The sequence below is a fragment of the Hylaeus volcanicus genome, chromosome 7 (genome assembly GCF_026283585.1).
Source record: "Hylaeus volcanicus isolate JK05 chromosome 7, UHH_iyHylVolc1.0_haploid, whole genome shotgun sequence".
NCBI lineage: Eukaryota > Metazoa > Arthropoda > Insecta > Hymenoptera > Colletidae > Hylaeus > Hylaeus volcanicus.
The window spans coordinates 16311601-16326353 of NC_071982.1; the positions used below are offsets into that span (position 1 = coordinate 16311601).

Sequence of the window (14753 nt, forward strand, 5' to 3'; positions counted from 1 at the left end):
TAGCTCATCTGGATTCGTTCCTCGAAGGAAGAGAATGAGAGCTGGTGGATGACGTCTTCGTGGCGCTCCGGTGTCAGAGAGGAAACGTAAATTGTCGATCAGACGCTTGGCATCTTCCGATCTTGGCAATTGAGGGGAACTAGTGCGTGTCACTTGGATTTCGATCGCGGAGCGGAATAGCGGTAATACCACTGTCTACATAGCTGGGGATCAGCCTAAGCGCATTAGGCGCACACCGTGTAACGTATATAAGAGTATCCGAGCCAATCAACCGATCACACCTATCCGCAGGTTACCACCGATCAACGCCGTATTTTCTCTCCGATTATCGGATTAATTCGTTTCGATCAATAGGCACGTGACGTTTCTTCGTTTTGGATTGAGTGGGATAATCACTTGGAAATGAAACGATGTTTCAACGAGATAGGAATAACTACGTATATTAAAGATTAATTTTGTGTTCGATTATAATCGTACCGGGAAGTTTGAAGGGACTGGGTTTTGAGAAGATTAAATTTTAATCAGGAACGATTCGAGATATGAAAGACAAACGGCTTTAGAGCGAAATGTTAGCAGGAATTTCACGATTGTCAGAAAGCTGAGGCAACCGGTTGCAGAGCATAAAACACTCGGCGTTTGCGGGCAACAAAAATCGCTAATCCTCTAACTCTCATTACAGATCTCGTTCCAAGCAAACGATCATTCGACTCGAGTGCGCGCGAATGAACTTCATAACCTCGAATCCTCAATCCGAATTTTTCATCGTTGTTGATAATCCCCCACTGTTTGTTTTTATCCATTCTTTTAATCTCCTCTCGCCCCACATTTAAATATTGGCGCGGCATTGTTTGTTATCCTTCGGATTAACATCTTTTCGGTTGTTCCCCGCCATCGAAACTGGTGTCAGGTCTGACTCTCTGATAAACATTTTTCTTCCGTAATGAAACTATGAAATATTACAACAATACATTTATAAATCCGCGATACATATATTTGGAGAAAAACGGTACAATTTTTTGTGTCTACTATAAGGATTAAAAATAGTTATTACGTAGTGTTACGTCAGGAACCCACGAAATGTATCCACTCGTTGTTCAATAAATTCATCAATTAATAATCTGAGCATCATTTCACAGTATGACTATCTTGAACACTCGAGTGCATCGCCAAGGTATTGTCTACCTAACTTCCAGCATTAATCTCTCCCAAACGAGAAGTTCATCGACGAATTTAAGTCCCTCCTCGCAATATGGCGTCACAGACGGTTGATGGACACCCAGAGATAGCGTTCGATGCGGAAACAAAGTTTCCATTGGCTGGGTTGAATGTGGCTGATCAAAACGGGACGACGTTCGGTGTACACTGAACGCGATCTCAACAATGGGAGATCATGCGTGGAGAATGTTCGTACCTTCTTACGAGCACTTCGAAGGACTCTGTCGTTTGTGCTCCTGCTGCGGTCCATGGAGCGCACAATGGGGACAATGACATGCATTCTCATAAACTCCCAAACGACGAGACCACGGGATACCCCAGCAGTCCGTTCGACGACCAAACGTATTCCTGGAAACCGGAAGAAAGGAATTTTCCGACGTCCTCCGCGTGGGTTTTCTTCTCCATTGTCCTCGCGAAAGCACCGATTCCTTGATTCGGCGCGTAAGGATCGAAAAATCCATCAGCGTCGGCAAAAGTCGATGCAGGTTTTAATACGATTCTTTAGGGGGCGTTTCCACTTTCCAGGGAACGTAGTAGTAATTTTTTCAAGGCTTGAGAAATAAGAGTGCGATGGAACGATTAGTAGAATGTTACTCTATCGACATTATTCTATTTTCTATTTTCTTTCCTGTTTCTATATCAATATTCCAACGCCCACGCTCCCATTTTTTCTCAAATCCTATGCACGATTCGGAGCAGCCTGTACAACGCAATTTAATTGCATCATAAAATGGAAGCTCGAAAAGAAAGGCCGTAGGAGACCCTGAGGTGGTCCACTTTCCCGATGCACTCGACTCTTATTGCAACGATTTTGAACCAATCTTTTTCTTCGGGCAAGCGGCCACGAAAAAGAGCACAACGGGCCATTCGCATTGCTAGGGACAAGAAAGCCCCGCCACGCTGTTACTCCGAGTAACGACCGGTCGCTCGCCCAACGCCGCGAATATATATCATCGTCCGGTTCGCCTCGGATCATCCCGGGTCTCTCTTAATTCTTTATGTATTTATTCAATTATATTTGAATAATTGGCCACCCCGACAAGTCACGGATTAAGCAAACGAACGTAGCATGCGATGCGGGCACAAACAAGACGACGACGGTCGTTTAGCGTGCCGACTTCGTTCGCGTTCGTAGCGACTAGACGGGGCGGGTAACGTGCATTTTTCGCCCGATGACCGTTTCCGTTCGAATCTAAGAAAGTTATTCGTTGTGGGAGGTTGCTGTTTATTCAAACGAGTTCCTATTAGACTGCTGGCTGACGTATTTCAATGTGTAGGGGGAAATGAGGCATTTTTGTCGTCGTGTGAGTTGAATGTTAATGAAGGGCGGGCGTACCAGGAGTTTGCGCGAGGAAACGTCAGCAAAGTTTGTTTTGCAAGTTGAAAATTAGGGAGAGATTTAGTAAATTAGTTAGGGATTGTTGGAGTACTCAAGAGATCTCGAATTTTTTGGGTCAAATTTAATAAGGAAATTTGATGCGAATGTTCGGAAGCAAGAATAATTTGATTGAAAGTAGTTGAAAACAAATGAAGAATAGTAGGTAAGAAGAGACTCAAATGTGAATGGTCATGGACCAGAATGAGTTCAATTGACACACTTTAAGATGTTTTAATTTTCTGTGAAATAGCTACTTGAATATTTTTTCCAGAACAGACGAAGGAAATATTTTCTTGAATAAATTGACGTATCCCCGTCGATAAAAGTCGAGGATCGTCTAGGCGTTTCACGGAGTTTATTCAGTTTCCGTGAAATTTAGTATCTTCCACGCATATATTCGACGTTTCAGATAGGTTTCCATTTTGCGTTATCATTTTTCGCATCCACGCGTATCCTTTATTGCGCTCTTTGGCTGGAGATCTCTGAGGCGACCATAGAATGTCAATAGTGATAATATCGATATCTCTTCTTGGCGGAGAGTAGGCGCTGGCTCGTAAGCTCCAACAAGCAAATCTCATGAGAGCACCTGCTGGGTTGACACTGAGAAGGCGAGGATGGCTCTCAGGCTAGATCGTTCTTCTTTATAATCTTTGAAAACCTTCGCAATACTCTCGTGGCGAATTCTGCTCGTCTTTACTCGCAGCCGGAAAAAACGTTTACTGCCAGCTGCTTCGTGTGGTGCGTTTCTTACCAACAGAAATAAACCTTTCCGTGAGCTATAAAATCAGCGCAGTTGAGAAACTCGAATCCTTAAAGAATTTTGAGAACTCTGTAATCTAACTCACGCTGGTTTAGCTTCTTCCTGATTTTATCTTCCTATACATTTCTCTAATTCTGTTGCTGGTTGAGAAAAACAGCGTCGAGGTCAATTTTTGGGAATAACAGAAACGAAATTAGGGGTAATCTTGCTTAATTATATCTTGGATAAACGTTGACGGTAGATTTCAGAAGCAAGGTTATTTCATTGTCAAAATAAATTTGCATTATATAATACTAGCTTTGGATGTATAAAAAAGGATTTTATAACTTGGAGTTTTTCAATTTTCAGAATGTTTATAATCTACTCTAATTTATTTCGTTAAAACGTGCCAACGTGAATTTGGTAATGTAATTACATTTGATTGGATTGTAGTTGAGAAAATTCAACTTTCCCAAAGTTTATTTGCATTCATTTTAATAATACTAATTTGTCCAATATCGAGCAACTGCGCTGCTTGTCTTTTTTCGTACAACATAAAATTAAATTTACTTTAATTGGCTGCGCTGAATTTTCGTCTACATTGACAAACGAGAGAATCATTTTTATCTTGAGCCACGAGTAACTGTAGCTCCTGAAGCAATAAAAAAACTTTCTGTTAAAAATTAAAACTGATATCAACCCGCGATATTATTGTGTTACATCAATTATAACTTTAATCGTGAACAATTATTCAGAATGTTACAAATGTGAAATCAAATTTCATTAAGTAGTGAAAATTAAAATGTTTATCGAACATTCTTTATTCCGAATAATTAGAATATGGTTTGATAACAGTACAGCCAAAATTTCTTAGAAGAGTTATTTATTAGTCTGACTAATGAATTTGAGACGAAGTGTATAAATATTGCTTTTTCTGTCGTAAGTATATTCATCATTAATACACAAATTTTTGTATTTGTTATTGTATCTTCGTGAGAGTGTAATTAATGTGATTGGGTGAAATGCGCCCAAACACGACCCCATTCGGAATACATTTCATTCTCTCAAAGGTTATTCAATTTCAGCCACTGGAAAATCATACAAAATCATTCCGATTACGTAGAATTAGAAGTAGTCTGAATCTGGTCGTGTTTGGACTCATTTTTTCCCATAAAGATATGTATGATTAATGTAAAAATAGACTACCTTCCCTCCGTAAGGATCGCTCCATAAACGTTAACACACTCTCAGAATTGCTTACGCCATCGGGAACGTATCATTTCGCTGCAACACGACAAATGATAGCGTTATAAATGAGCTACACGGTTGCCAGTTCGTCGAATGATAATAAAAATGACAAATTTGCGACGATTTTAAGCCGTGTACCGCGCGCATTGTCACGCATTTGATTACCCGCCGCGCGCAAAAGCATTCACCCCTTATCGTTCTGCGCGCACACGGCGGAAAGGATGTCGCGATCCTCCCGTGCTCGTTGATTCGCCCAGCAGGGAGAAGTACATGCATTTTCATAAGCCACGACAAGCAAATCTCGACGCATCCGTCGTGACGGCTGGTCGTCGTCGTGGCTTCTCCACGTGAAACGTATACGTGCCCAGGATCTCGAACTCGCGAGGGAAACGCGAGGCATCGCGCCCACTGATCATGATATTTCGTGACTCTGACACGTGTAATCCGAACGACGATTTATTTATACATACTTGATTCGCGGGTGCAGCGTTTCTCAACCTGGTTGCTTAGGAATGCCATGACAGCATGTTACAGGGATCGAAAAAAACTTTTATTGGTCTAATGTAGGATAAATTGTTGTTGCAATGAATCATATAATGATATACTCTGTTACTTATTTTATGTGAAATTGATGTTTGATTGTAATTGATGCTGTGAAGTGAGTTTTGCTCTGAAGGATAAAAGATTACGAAGAAACATGCTGTTTGTAATGGTAGAAAAATATAATTTTTATAGTATTTTATTCTTACCAAAAGTAAGAGGGGCTGAGAACCACTCGTAGCTCACCGTTCCGGTCCCTTTCGCGCCCGTATAGATGCGTCGATCCATGAATAAAAACGAGACACTTCCAACGAGTATCGCGGAATCGAAGCAACCCGTCTGACGTTAAAGCATAGTAAGTACTTAAAAGTGAAGGGCGTCTGACGTTAACGCGGGGGTAGTTTGAGAATTCTGATTTCGATTTCCTGTTCGGGAGATGTATGAATGTTTTAGTGGCGGTTTCTATTTCACGGAAGGCGAGGATAGATTAATGAACATGAATCTGTCACTGTCACTTTCCTGTGAAATAACTATTCAAATGAATATTTTCATAAGTATATAATATTCAAACATTTGTAGGGTGCAAATGAGAGGAGAGTAGTTGAACACCCAAAGACTTTTGAATTGATCAAATTACTTTTAAAATACTGCAATTAATCGACTACACAATATTGCTATAAGCGCATGTTTGTATAAATTTTTCGTATTTACGTTCTTCCAATCCATTGCGTTCCACGCGTTAGCATACATCTCTCAATACGCGAGTATTTCACACCCTTCGCGAAACACGTTGGCGTGAATCGAACACATGTATTGCATTAGCCATTCTCGACATATTGCGATTTTCATGGGAAATCTACATTTCAAATTCCTCGATACATTACCGTGTCGAGACAGCGAAAGGATTATTCCATGAAATATTGGGTAAATTTTTGAAAATTACTTCCAAAATCGGTCGACCCAAAATAGCTACTCTTCCGCCCTTCGTCGATCATGCTCTTTCGTGCTCTATCCGGATGGAGTGCAACGGGTGGGGAGAAAGTTTTTGTGATACGCCGCATTCACGCCGCGTTTCGTGATTTCGAAAATAATATTCATAATGGACCACCTGGGGCGGGTGTTTTCAATTATTTACGCGTGCGATGAATTTACATGGAAATGAGCTAACTGTTAATTCTCGTGTCACTTTCATATTGCACATTCGGTAATCATATTGAATTGATGCTAATAAATTAAGAAGTCAAATTTAAGAGACACAGTTGCAGAATGCTTGCTCTATGTATTACTTTAATTTCTTTTTAATTTTTTTTTATCGTGTATAAGTATTCAAGTATTGGGGTATATTAATAACATCGATGATTTAAGTAAGTATTTGTATAATAACAATCAATAGACACCAACGTTTATTCGAGTTTATATTTTCTCTTCGATGCTGTTAAATAAAAGAAATTTCTTTCGTCGGATTACACACAGGAATTAATTATAGAATCTCGGTTCAAATTATCCTACATAGATTATTTATCGGCAATCTCAAATAAACAAAGCGATCAAATATTTGTATCAATTTAAAACTAAAACTTCATGCGCTCATAACACCGAGAGAAATAGATTGCATGTGTACGACAGGTTGAACACGAAAAAGGATGGGTATTAGGCTGCTGGCGTGTGGACTGGCATAAAAGATATCCCGCAAAGGAGTTCGCGAAAAAAAATGATTATCAAACATAAAAGTGAATTTATAGCGGGGAATAACGTTTTACGATCATCCCTTCGCGTCTGAACTGATCTGCTGCCGTTTGGGAGAAAAATACGAAAAGCTTGCGAAAAATGGACTTTGTTGAACTTGAATTAAGTTTGTTTACCTGAACGGGGCTCTGTATTCAAGTAAAATTGAAGAGCCCTACACAATTTACATTTAATAAATGGAGAGAAATAAATATATTTCAAGCACTTTTACATAAATAAATTATCAAACGAGCATCTGATACATAGGTCTCTTCAGAATATTAGCAAATATGTAAATTGAATGTTACGTATTTACTAAACATTAAATAACGTGTTCAATATGCATTAAATATTAAATTACATGTACATTAATTATGTATTGAATACATAAATCAAGAAACAATTATCCAATAGATATTTGATATGCATTTAACATTTAATTTACAATCTAATTAGATGTTTAATTCATATCAAGATTTAGTACACTTCTGATGCATACATACTAGGTGATATATTTATAACGTCAATTAATATTGATTTGAAGTGGCAAGATTCATTCAAAAACTCCAGAATATAACAAAGACAATTTAGTCGTCCAAAAATTACCTTGCATCCCCGGCGTCGACCACATAGGGAGTTCCATGAGTTGATGCAATGTGCTGTGCACGGATGCCGTGCTTGAAAGGTTAACGCGTTCGCTGCCTAGGGTATTTTACTTGGTCGTCCCAACTCCGTTGCGGCTAATTCTCCTTACTCGGGACCTATAACTCGATTAAAATATTAAGTTCGACGAAACCATGTTTGCCGGTGCGTAACGGTACACTTGCTGCTGCGTACCTTTACTGTGCCATCCCCTTTAAATATTGTCTCTGTACCAGTTCCATACGTACTCATTATACCATTATTCCCTTTTGATAGCGTTTAAGATCTATTTAAAATAACAGACAAGATATTTAAACCCTTTCAAAATTAATCTTCAATAAAATTACCTGTTCAAAAAAATACCTGTTCCTTGCAAACTCATTATACCATTATTCCCTTTCGATAGCGTTAAAGATCTATTTAATTTAACAGACAAGATATTTAAACCATTCCAAAATTACTCTTCAATAAGATTGCATTCCAAACAGCACGTTCCAACTACTTTTCACACACGTCGAACATTCTCCTCGTAACACAAAATACTACCACTTCTTCGCGAGTGCACTCATCAACAACAGCTCCCTGGTTAACAAGATAACCAATCAATCATCCCACAGTACCCTATTCCCTAAAAACTCCTCCCACATTCACAAGAACTCCCCTCCCTCCAATCCTACTAGCTTCTGAAAGGACCGAGGCGGGGTTTTCAAAAATCTTCGCGCGCATCCCCCGTCCCGTTTAGGTGTACCAGTTCGAGTGTCGACGCATCTGGCGGATTCGAGAGCTCGCAGCCGACCGATGCACTCGCAGGAGAGAGGAGTACATGCATCCTCGTAAGCCGCGACAAGGAAATCTCGTGGCTGGCCGGGGGCCCCCGTCGGCGTTGGTTGCCCCGCTGTGCTCCCGAGTCGTATTGGTTCTCTCCAGTCGTATTGGTTCTCGCGCCGCGTCGCAGATCGTTCCCGTTCGGCGCTAGTCGGGCGTTTCCGGGCGCGCTCCACCAGAGAAGCGGCGCGCGCCTCGTGTCCCGCGGAACGCGACTCTCAGTGATTACCGTGCAGTCCTTGGGACACGACCTCTGGCTTCCTGTCCTGCCTCCCGACGGGGGTTGACCGCGCGCGCACGACACACGCACGTAGCCTTTAGCGACAGTGGGAAGTTTGCACCGCGCGAAACCGCTTCCGCCGGTCGTCGCGATTAAAACCGCGTGATAATCGGAAACCAAAGGATTCAACGTTTACATAGTGCGCGTTTACGAATTTCTTGGTGTACAGTTTGGTTTTCTTTGGGGTTCCTTTAGTTCTTTACGCTCGACTAGGTCCACTCAAGCTTTCTCGCGTAGAGGAAGGTCAGGTCTCGTCGAGAGCACGCGGAACTATCCCCCTGATCTCTGAGCGACCGAGGGGTGGGTATCTCGTTGGCTGCGGTAATATCACCCTGTCCGAGGGGATAATGGATTGCTCGCGTGGCGAGGGGCGATGGACAATAGCCCCGAGACCAGAGGAGGCTTGACGTCCCCGTTTCGCTGCTCTACCGACGGACACCGTAGCTATGTGGATCGCGCGCGTGTCAATCGCGCGGAATCGATCGTCGAAACTTTCCAACAAGTCGTAACGCACCGGGCCTAACCTGCCCCAATAGGAGCGTAACGGGGAAGACGTTTATCCCCTGAGTGAGTGTTGTGGACGCGTGTGTAGTGGAATCGTTCGAGGATCTCGGACCTGTGGACCAAGTGAATCGGAAGTGATCAGTGACTTTCGACCTGGAGGGTCGCCCGGTGAGATTAACGAGCCGCTAATTGGCCGAGGAGCGCCAGGAGTTCGTCATTTGCGTGGTCGCCACCTGACTGTATGGAAATTATGTAACTCAAGCATTGCTACATCCAGCGTCGACTTTTCCAGAACGTGGAAACGATTCTCCGAGGATACAGGTGAGCGTGTTAGCAACTTGTCGCGGGCTTCTGAGAAATGACGCTCCATTTTTTTTTTACCGCTAATGGGAAAGCCTGTTTTTCTCATGATAGTTACGTTTAGTGTCACGCGATGAGTTACCATAGGACGCGACGTCACTTCAGGTTTTATCAGAGCCCGTCGTTAATCTTTACCACGTCCGACGGTTCGTCGCTTTTTCTCTAGATGGAGGACAGGCTATGGACAAGTTTTCGCTTAAGTACTGTCAACATCAGTACCGTCCTACGCCGCGTCGAACGCGTTAAACTGAAATTCATCATCGCTGTCGCTTTCGGAATCGATTGCCCCCCTTTTTCTCTTATGCGTGGCGAATGCTGAAGAAGAGAGCTCTTTGAGAATAGCAATGTGAGTCTTTGTTTCGGGCTGTCACTTATAGGTCTATCACTCTCAGGATAGATGTTTCCATCCACTAGCTGAAGCTACTCTCGGACTACCTAGCAACTCCATTCCCAACTACGATTAGATCTAATATAAGGAATGCTGAAGCTTTTTGAGAACAGCGAGGAGTCTTTGACTCAAGGTATCGCTAACAGCAACCAGGGGGTTTATTAACCTAAGAACGCAAGTTCCCAACGCTGAAGTTAGTTACATTTGGACTGGGTAGGAAGTCCCTGTTGGCGTTAGCGTTTTAGGAACCGTCTAACGTCGCAGTAGGTACTCGGGTTAATTACCGTGGCGGAGTCTTTGCTGTTTGCTCGATAGTGCAGCATGTGTGTTTTCGAATGGGCATCAATAACAGCTGCTGAAGCAGCGTGCATGGTGGAGCCATCGACTGGCTCTAGTCTGATGATCGAACTTAAATTGGATATGGTTGGAACTTAGTCGAGAGACTGTGTGGGAGCTACGTGTACTCTTGGTGTGTAAGTGGTTCGCTAAAATTCTAGACGGATGTTGTCAGTCAAAGTGAGCACTGTGAGTAGACTTTGACAAGGTATAGATAACAGTGTAGGAAATTGTCTGTGGCTTTGGCAGATTTAGGAGATAAGCTTCTAGAGCTTTCTCTCAATCTTAATTCAGGACTGAAACTATATATGGACCACTGTAAATTGTTTCCCATTTCCTTGGTGTTGCAGCCTGTACAGATTCGAGTATCTATCGATGACAGAATCCAAATGAATCGATCGATTTAATAGGATTGCGGAAGTAGGTTCCAGAGCCTTTTCTAATTCACACGGTGTTAGGGAGCATAATAGTATGCCGATTGTTTGCTTCATAATGTAACGTGACCCCGATAGTTGGTAGCATCAGATATGCACAGTGTGTTCACCATGCATCGATGGAGATAGTATCGATTTCAGTCTGATCGCTGAGCTTAACTTGGACATAACTGTTCAGAGCTTACACGAGTGACTACCTGGGACTTCCAAGTGCTATTGGCACCGATTGCTTGATATCATCTAGAGCTGTCAGTAGATTATGACAGATGTCAGGGATCACGAATCTTTGCTGCTGTTTGGCACGCACAACCTGTGTAGACGTCGATAGGTATAGGGAACATCATGTCGTATCCAGGCAGAGATTATTAAACACACTGACATTGTTAGCTTGAAGTATATTGAACCGTGTAGAATGGTAGAATGTAGAATATACTAAAAATAATAGAATCTTTCCTGTTTGGAAATATAAAGTTTCTCTGATGGGTATCAATGATGAGATTCGAACGTTTCAGTGATTTGACCTCCTGAATACAATTAGCTCCACTTTGATGTCATCGAGCTCTAATTGGACAGAGTTGATTTGATTGGTTGATGTTTTGACAAGCAGTGAAGACCTCCAAGTGCTGGAGGGTAAGATATATTTTCATTTAACATGTAGAGACTTCCATAGCTGTCGATGGTAACATCAGAAACAGTTGTAGGTTTCCCAAGCAGTACTAAACATTATGTTATTCTCAGTTTGAAGCATACTTACGTTGCCGATTTCCAAGATAATATCTGCAGTAGAATCTACATTGTATGCTTCGTGATATCTCTTTAAGAGGCATCAAGGACAGCTTCCGCTCACCAAGCGAGTTCGCCATGAGGACGGATATCGCTCTTTTGTTAGGAATGGTACCTTTGAGATACCTCTAGTTTAATTATTAAAGCCAAGTTCTACACAGTTCGCTATTGTCACGAGTGGTTTGGAGCTCATCTGAAAGCGTACGCTATGGCAACTACAAACAAAATTAGACATGTCTTTATCCTCATAATCAGTTCAAAGCACAACCTGTAGATTTCTAAGCCGGTCTTCGCTATTAATTGCTTGCTCTGCAATCCTAACCCGGACCTATCTTCAACGGCTATCATCGACATGCCCCGAGTCATCAAACGAATCCACCTCACATGTAGTATCGATTCCATTGCGTTCATTGAGCCTGAATTAGATACAAATGGTCAGAGCTTAGACGAGTGACTAGCGAGCTGCTCCGAGTGCTATCGACCTTGGTGGTTTGGTGCTCAACTAATCGTGTAAATGGACCTTAGTAGATGTCAGGGATCATAGTAGAATTAATGATACACGTTGGATAGCGCTACACGTAGGCTTCGATAACTATCAGTGGCAGGATCACAGTTGGTGGCTTTCCAAGCGGAAAGTGCTAATGTACATGTAGTCTTACCAGCTACATGTCTATACTTGAAGTCTACCCAATCTGTAGGTCTCTGGGGTAGAATCTTCATTATTCATGGTGTCCCTTTAAAAGCTGCAACGACACCCTTCTAATCATAAAGTCGCAGCTTCGATCATCGAGCTAAAATTTTACAAGCTCACTTATAAGGGTGGAAAGGCGTTAGTAGGTGTCATTGATTACGGTAGAATTTTTGGTCGATGACAATTCCAAGGTGGAAGTATACATTTTCTATTAATTTTCTACTCGTTCCACTTCGTAGCATAGAGAATCGTAAACAAAATTGGAAATGGCACAAAACCAAAGAACGAATCTCACCGAGATGAATGATTAAAATAGATAGGAACTCAACGGAGTAATTCGCCATACAATAAAGAATGTAACACTCGAAGCAACAACAGTATTCGCAACATCTGTCGCGAGCCACGCGGAAAAGACATTTTCATTCTTAGCTTTCGTTGGGGAATGCCGGGGAAAAAGAACGAAAGAGGAAGAAGCAACCACGCTAAATCATAATTACATTGGCCGTCTCTCGACTCTTTTAAACTGGGTCGTGAGGATCTTTGCGCCATATCGGACGCAACTGCTGTAAAAATGAATAAGCGCGACAGAAAAGCGGAAGCGACGTCAGAAAGACCGACGTGAATTACAGCCATTCTTTCTTATTCAATTCGCTTTGGGGCGCCGTTGAATGGAACACGCTCTCCTCCTCGCTTCGCTGTTATTATTCGCGCTGATTGTTTCCGATTGATCGACACCTTATTGTGCGAACGAGCCCAGCCACGCCGTGCTCGCTCCATTAACGACACCCTAAATCGAGAAAAGCCCTCTGTTTCGAGCAGGTGTTTCCAGCCACGTCGAATGATTCCGTAATTAAAGTTTTCCCCAAACCTCCGACTCGCCTTCGACCGAAACCATCCGCGCGAACGCGTCCCGTTTCGTCGTTTGTGGTCGACCATCGTCTACGATATCCATGACCTGTTTGCAGGCGTGGGTGAAATACGACTGGAGTTGCTAAACGTTCGTTTCTTTCTTGATGGTAATAGTTGTCGACTGGTAAGACTACTTAGAGGTAGAATTAGTTTTAGGGGAACTCGGAACTGGCACTGATACGTGGAATTGTCGAATGAGGGACTATCAAAGCTTGGAATAATTCTGTTGGGGTTGGGATCGATGGAATCGAGAGTTCTTGGGTGGTCATCGAATGTTGTAGGTTTTGACGGTTGTGCTCGTAAAAGACGTATTGTATCGCGAGACAAGCAGGGAAGATCTTTACTGTGGATGTTGCCTTAGAGACGTACAGTTCAAGTGGATTGTTTACGCTTACTGCTTGGCATCGTCATCGACTGTTGCGTCTGTTCGATTGTGAATAACAATGCTAAATGGATAGCTGGAGTTTCATTGTGATTAAAGAAGAATTGAAATAATTGAAATTGTAGTATCAAATTGATTACTTATTTGAATTGCTAAGTATTTAAACGATTTAGGAATAATGAAGTATACGTGTAGCTAAATATTCAATGAAATATTAGAACAGTTGAATATTTCATTAATGCCACAATAATTAAATATTCCACTAACTTATATTCCTTAAACACTATTCCAGCTGCCTATCATCTACAACAGAAAAATTCACCAACTCCTTCAACCTGCCAGCGCAATATATTTATCAATTTCTGATAGGTTCAGTCACGGAAACCAGTTTCAAGAATCGTTTGGTGTTCTCCTTCGACCACGTTCAGGTATAAACGCGTCGACAAACGGCCATTGTCCTTCGACAGAGGCTCCCTTCTCCTCTGTCGGACCGCTGCCCGACTAAATTGTTTCCTCGGTGCCTTTTTTAAGAAGATCACCGATCAACGACTGAAAACTGTTTAATTTAGGTCTCCCAAAGCATTGTCTGTGACGGTTCCTAATGACGCGAAATCAGGCTAAAACGAAACGAAACGAAATCGAGCCGGGGGATTCGAGTCGTTTCCGCGTCATTCGTTTGTATTCCCTTTAATATTCGACGAACGCGTCGAATTTTAGGCACGTTCTGCGTGCGCGGGGACCGCTGCCAAGGCGCGTAGCAACGCCATCTCCGAAACGACGGCTGCCCCCTGAATCCGTGTGAATGGGGATCGTCAAAAAGTGCATTAAAATTCCCAAGAATATTCATAGAGCGAGAGGGGTGGCGGTGGCGAAAACGTGGTATAAAAGGTGGATGCTTACGGTGCTCCGGGGCTTTTCCTGCAGCCTGAAAGACTGACGTTGCATTTGGAGTGCATATCTGGCGCAATCGAATTCCCGCGGCCCGTCGGATTCGCCTATTGTCAAGTCCGCTCTTATTGCGCGGGCACGTTTATGGGCGTATAGAGATCAGTGAAGAGAGGATCGTTAGGGTTCAATCTCGGCCTCGACGCTGACCATCGAATAGTTGCACGCGCGTCGATTCATTTACATAGAAATGTACGGGTTACCTAGTCGATTACACCCCCGACGTTACGGCGTTTTCCGAGGAGGATTCTGGAGAGCTGATGACTGTTTAGGGGGGTAGATGTTTCTTCGCATTCGACTGTAACGTGAGCGCTCTGGAATTTATTCCCGCTGAACTGAAGATTTTTAGCATTTGCGATGAATGATATTTGGGTGTTTCGGAAAGTCTAGGGATAATGTTAGTTATCGCTTTCGTTCCATTCATAAGAA

General features: G+C 42.5%; 1 protein-coding gene across 6 annotated transcripts in view; it reads left to right on the plus strand.

Annotated features, from left to right (window-relative positions):
* The first annotated feature begins 8538 nt into the window (after positions 1–8538).
* The window catches only part of LOC128880461 (nephrin-like), a 285859-nt gene continuing 279644 nt past the window's right edge, over positions 8539–14753 (plus strand). For all 6 annotated transcript variants that reach the window (XM_054130568.1, XM_054130570.1, XM_054130573.1 and 3 more), the window contains exon 1: positions 8539–9417. The gene's annotated coding sequence lies outside the window, so the exon portion shown is untranslated. The remainder of the gene's footprint in view (positions 9418–14753) is intronic.